The sequence below is a fragment of the Colobus angolensis genome, unplaced genomic scaffold (assembly GCF_000951035.1).
Source record: "Colobus angolensis palliatus isolate OR3802 unplaced genomic scaffold, Cang.pa_1.0 Scaffold30, whole genome shotgun sequence".
Classification (NCBI taxonomy): Eukaryota; Metazoa; Chordata; class Mammalia; order Primates; family Cercopithecidae; genus Colobus; species Colobus angolensis.
In genome coordinates, this window is record NW_012116266.1 from 574,553 (window position 1) to 581,065 (window position 6,513).

Below are 6,513 nucleotides of genomic sequence, written 5' to 3' on the forward strand. Positions count from 1 at the left end.
CCAAGGTGGGCGGATTACCTGAGGTTGGGAGTTCGAGACCAGCCTGACCAACATGGAGAAACCCTGTCTCTACTAAAAATACAAAATTAGCCTGGTGTGGTGGCACGTGCCTGTAACCCCAGCCACTTGGGAGGCTGAGGCAGGAGAATCACTTGAGCCCGGGAGGCTGAGGTTGCAGTGAGCCAAGATAGCACCTAGAAGGTAGCAACCTGGAGGCCCCTCCTTCTAGATCAGGTACATGGGGCTTCACAATTCCCTGCCCCGAAAGTTCAGAGTCTGCCTCTAGGGCTGCATGGGCCTTTTTCCTGGGGTCTGCCATCCTGGGGGCTGACCCAGCTGTCAGTATGTCATCACAGGCCTGAGGAGTGACTTCCTCTGGGGAAGCAGTCAGTGAAGTCAGGACATGGCAGCTGAGGTATCTGCATACACATGTGGGTCCTTGTGGTGCAGGACAGGGCCTAGGCTGGGAATCTGAGGGCACCCATTTGTTTTCTTCCCCCAATCCTTGTAACTATCAGGGGTGTACCTGCCATTAAGGACCTGCTCTGGCGAGGTGAAACTTGGCTCTTTGAATTTTTCCTGGCATTTTAGTTTTGAGCACACATCAAAGTTTTGTTATACTCTGGCTGCCAGGGCAGTTCACCTTGGTTTTTTTGTTTGTTTTGTTTTTCCTTTTTTATTTTTTTGTGGAGAATGGGGTCTCACAATCTTTCCCAGGTAGATCTCAAACTCTGGGGCTCAAGCTATCCTTCTGCCTCTGCCACCCTAAGTGCTGGGATTACAGGTGTGAGCCACCACGCCTGGATACCAGGGAAGTTCAACCCAAAGATTCACTCTTGGTAGGACATTTTGTAAGAAGGGAAAATAGGTCATCATTTCTGATTAAAATTCAGTACATCCTTTTTCATTATTTTTATTTTTTGCACTACTCTGCAATATGATATCTCCATTTTGCTGCATGAAATAACAGGTTATTTATCAGAGGTCAAATATCACTAAGCACTGTTATAAACTCTCAATATGGGCTGTGTGCGGTGGCTCACGCCTGTTGTCCCAGCACTTTGGGAGGCTGAGGTGGGCAGATCACTTGAGGTCATGAGTTCAAGAACATCCTGGCCAACATGATGAAACTCCATCTCTACTAAAAATACAAAAAAATAGCCGGGTGTGGTGGTAGATGCCTGTAATCCCAGCTACTCAGGAGGCTGAGGCAGGAGAATCACTTAAACCTGGGAGGTTGCAGTGAGCCGAGATCATGCCACTGCACTACAACCTTGGTTACAGAACGAGACCTCGTCTCAAAAAAAAAAAAAACTCTCAATGTGAATTAACTCATTTCAACAACACTTTGAGGTAGATAATATTATTACTATTACTATGTCATCATCATCCCCATTTTACCTATGGATAAACTGAGGTACAGAGAAGTAAAGTAGTTTGTGCAATGCCTGAAAACTAAAAAGTGGTAGAGCCAAGATTCTAACCACAGTGCAATGCTACTTCTATTCAATCTTCTCTGCTTTTCTACCTTTACTTATCCTTCAGGTCAAGCTCAAGCCCTCCCTCTTCATAGAAGCCTATCTAAGCAGATCCATCTGATTTTCTGGACTTCTGGACTTTTCTTTGCCTTCATCCCTCCCTGGATGTTTACTGTTTGGGACTGCTGGAAATCTTTCCAAATTTGTATCTATTAGCTCCACCATCTAAAGTGAAAGGCCTCAGAGTATATGTTCCAGGTTGAAAAAAATGTTTAGGTGAAAGGTGACTAGATTGACAGTTGAGTAGGCAGATGACTGGTTTCCCATCACAAGTATGGTAGACTCTGTGATGTACTGCCCAGATCCCCCCATCAAAAAAGGACTTGTTGCTCCAGCTTTGGGGAGTGCTGTCAGCAGATTACCATCAGTGGCCATTTTTCTTAGGGACTGTCTCAACTTCATAGAGCCACCTTGCCCTGGAGTGGCCCATATCCAATGACTAAGGGATGTGGGAATATAAAATCCTGGCCATCTGGGTCAGTGGTGTGCTGGAGCCAGCTTCTACTAATTCTTAAGGCTTGAATATGTACATTTACAATTCTGTGTTCTGTGATGATACATCCAGAGCTTGAAATTAGGCACGGTAGGGATTTTTATATTGTGAAAATTGGCAAACTCTGAAAAATCAGAACTTTCACTTTTTCAGTCAGTTTACCAGTACACCACTGTTCTTGGTTCCACATAAACTATGCTGAAGCCACATCAAGATTGAGATAGTTTTTCTTTTGTAATATTTTAACTTTCTGGATGATTCTCTTGTAATCACCTAACGGCTTCTTCCTGCCCACTGCACAGATAAAATCAATATACTAAGACTGTGGCATTGCAGTAGAGAAAGAGTTTAATTGACATGAGGCTGGCTCATGCAGAGGAACTGGAGTTATCACTCAAATCAATCTCCCCAAAGGCTGGAAGACTAAGGTTTTTATGGACAATCTTGTGGGCAGGAGGCTAGGGAATGGGTGCTGCTGATTGGTTGGGGATGAAATCATCAAGGAGTGGAAAAAGGTCCTGGTGCACTCAGTGTGCCTTTGGGTGGGGCCATATGACCAATTGAGTTATGAGTCACAAATCCAGGTGAGGTCAGTCTGAAACAACTACAAACCCAGTATTCGTTTCTACAATAGTGATGTTATCTATAGGAGCAAGTGGGGAAGTTACAAATCTTGTGGCCTCCTGGCCACATGACTCCTGGCAGTAAAGGATTATAGAAACTACTTCTACATTTTATCAGAGTTCAAGCCCCTTCCATAATCCTATTCTGTGGCCTTTCATTAGTCTTACAAAGGTGGGTTTCTGTCCCTGAGCAAGGAGGGGGCATTTTAGGGAGGGACTATTATCATGCTTGCTTTCAAGTTAAACTATAAACAAAATCCCTCCCAAGGTTATCTTGGCCTATGGCCGGAAATGACCAAAGATATTTTGAAGGTCAGAAGCAGAATGGAGTCAACTATGTCAAATTTCTTTTATTGTCATAATTGAAACCACAAAGGCGGTTTCACTCATCTATAAACTGTTAATGGAGGCCTCTGGATAGTACTGACCATTATACAAGCCACCAAGAATCAATGAACCCCATACCTAGAGGACAGTGAATTCCTGTAGTAAATGCTTGTTTTTTCTTTTTGTTTCGTTTTGTTTTCGAGAAGGAGTCTCACTCTGTTGCCAGGCTGGAGTGCGGTGGCATAATCTCAGCTCACTGCAACCTCTACCTCCCAGGTTTAAGTGATTCTTCTGCCTCAGCCTCCTGAGTAGCTAGGACTATAGGCGTGTGCCACCACACCCAGCTAATTTTTATATTTTTAGTAGAGATGGGGTTTCACCATGTTGATCAGGATGGTCTCCATCTCTTGACCTGTGATCCGTCCACCTCAGTCTCCCAAAGTGCTGGGATTACAGGCATGAGCCACTGCACCCAGCCAGTAAATGTTTGTTGAATGACCACACTCAAATTGCTCTATTAATGTCTTCTGTAAATTCTATCACTTATTCTTGATTAAACTTATTTAGTTTAAAAAGCCTTGGTAGTCGGTGGTGGGGTGGGAAATCATTGAATAGTTAGCTTTGCTAATGGCTTTTCGCTTTTTTTCTGTTAACTTATTTGTAGAAGTGATAGTCAAAAGAGTTAAAGACATATATGGCCAGTAATCAAAGAGAATCCTAGGCCAGGCACAGTGGCTCACACCTGTAATCCCACCACTTTGGGAGGCTGAGGCAGGTGGATCCCCTGAGATCAGGAGTTCAAGACCAGCCTGGCCAACACAGTGAAACCCCATTTCTACTAAAAATACAAAAATGAGCCAGGTGTGGTGGTATGTACCTTTAATCCCAGCTACTTGGGAGGCTGAGACAGGAGAATTGCTTGAACCCAGGAGGCGGAGGTTGCAGTGAGCTGAGATCGCATCACTGCATCCAGCCTGGGCAACAGAGCGAGACTCCATCTCAAAAAAAAAAGAATCCTGGCCCTAATATAAGAGCAGGGTCCTAAAGATACCCACCATTTCAGCAAAATAGGGTCAGATATTAATCTTGTGTGTGTCGGATCTTAGGATGTGCGAGGTTCCTTGTAAAGAGACCTTAGGATACTTAGAATGCTTAGAGACAGAAGCTAGTTACCAACCCGTATGGAACTGTTTCAGTATTTTAACAGCAGGTATGTCCTTGTAGGTGCCTTGCAGCTGAACAGCAGGTTCATTTATACTTTCAAGGAATAACTCTATTTGTGACTGCAATATTTGACATCTCCTATGCTTTTAATTTACCTAAAGAGACAAACAACAGTAATTATACTATGTTGATCTTAATAAATATCCTAATCATTTTTACTTGGGCTTATTTTGGGAGATGGGTGAGGTATACTTGGCTTGCAAATTTTAAGCTCTAAATAGCACTAAAAATGTTCTGATTAAGTTTAAAACACTTTTTGATGAGATTTTTGTTGTATTTCTTAGAAGACAGCATTGATTTTTTTGAATCCTGGCTTGAGCATTACTTTAGTAAATGAAGTCTAAAAGGAAAATATCTAATGAAAGTATGTAATAATGGTACTTCCTCATACGACGTTTAACATCTTTGGAGATCATTTACTAGGTACCATAATACTTGTTGAGGAAAATGCAAAGATGAACAAGATAGGGTGCCTGCCCTGCCGGGGATGCTGAAGGGAATATGATGGGGAAACTTTGTATTTGTCAATTAACCTCAGTAAAGCTGGGAAAAAATCAATTAATTAATTAAAAATGGGCAACCTAAAGTTGGAAAAGAAGAGTTTCCAGGAGTGGGTTAAAAAAAAAAAAAAGGCTTTTTTTTTGTTGTTGCCACATCTACTGTAAGAATGAAGACCATTCTCAGCAACCAGACTGCTGACATTCCAGAAAATGTCGACATCACTCTGAAGGGAAGCACAGTTATTGTGAAGGGCCCCAGAGGAGGCCTGTGGAGGGACTTCAGTCACGTCAATGTAAAACTCAACCTTCTTGGGAGGAAAGAGGCTCCGGGTTGACAAATGGTGGGGCAACAGAAAGGAACTGGCTACCATTCAGACTATTTATAGTCACACACAGAACATGATCAAGGACGTTACACCGGGCTTCCGTTACAAGATGAGGTCTGTGTCTGCTCACTTCCCCATTAACGTCGTTATCCAGGAGAATGGGTCTCTTATTGAAATCTGAAATTTCTTTGGTGAAAAATGCATCCCCAGGGTTCGGAGGAGGTCAGGTGTTGCTGGTTTCGTATCTCAAGCCCAGAAAGATGAATGAATCCTTGAAGGAAATGACATTGAGCTTGTTTCAAATTCAGCTGCTTCGATTCAGCAAGTCACAAGTTAAAAATAAGGATATCAGAAAAATTTTGGATGGTACCTATGTCTCTGAAAAAGGAACAGTTCAGCAGGCTGATGAATAAGATCTAAGAGTTGTCCAGATACAGAAACAAGATGCTGGAAGACTCCTAAGACCTAGTTGTGATATTTAAATGATGCAATAAAAGACCTATTGATTTTGCAAAAAAATAGGTGTCTGGACTATAAAATGTGAATAAAGCAGTATGTGGGAAATAAGTCTGGAAAGGTGAAGTGTCAGTCAAGACACTTTCAGTTGTAAATGACAGAAACCAACACAAACTCCCTTGAGATAACATGGACTTAATTGATAATAGAACTGTGGGGTCTAGGAGGTGAGGTTAGCTCCAGACCTGAGGAGATCCTGGGACTCAAGCAAGGTCATTAGCTCTTACTCTCCCACCACACCTTCCCACTCCCCTCACACAAAATCTTCATCCCTCCCTTGGTGTTACTCTCCTCTCCCCTGCCACCTTCCTTCCCTTCTTCAGCAGACAGGCATTCTCACATGGTGGGAAAGATGGCCATCAGGGGCCTCCAATTCACATCCTTCCAGTCCTGTAACCCAATAGGCAAGGCTCCTTCCACAGTTTCAGAGATAAAAATTCCAGAGAGGGACTCTGATTGGCTGGGTCACATGCCCACCCTGGCTCAACCGCTGTAGCCAAAAGACTAGGGTACTGTGACTAGTAGAAGTGGCCTAGCATTGATCACATACTTACCCTGTGTCTTACAGGTAGGGGAAGTTCCCAAAGGAAGTAGGAATGCTGAGTGCAGAAAAACAGAGATGTCCCCACATGTAGGAGGGAGCCAATAATGTAGAGAGCCTCAAGGTCAAGCCATGAAGTCTGAACTCCTTCTGGCAATAGGAGGCCGTTAAAAGTACTGGAGGCTGGGTGCGGTGGCTCACACTTGTAATTCCAGCACTTTGGGAGGCCGAAGGGGGGGGGGGCGGATCATGAGGTCAGGAGTTCGAGACCAGCCTGGCCAACACAGTGAAACCCCACCTCTCCTAAAAATACAAAAAATTGGCCGGGCGCGGTGGCTCAAGCCTGTAATCCTAGCACTTTGGGAGGCCGAGACGGGCGGATCACGAGGTCAGGAGATCGAGACCATCCTGGCTAACACAGTGAA

General features: G+C 43.8%; 1 pseudogene; it reads left to right on the forward strand.

The window, feature by feature from the left end:
- The first annotated feature begins 4,872 nt into the window (after positions 1–4,872).
- Positions 4,873–5,444, forward strand: LOC105517353 (annotated as a pseudogene).
- The last annotated feature ends 1,069 nt before the right edge of the window (positions 5,445–6,513 follow it).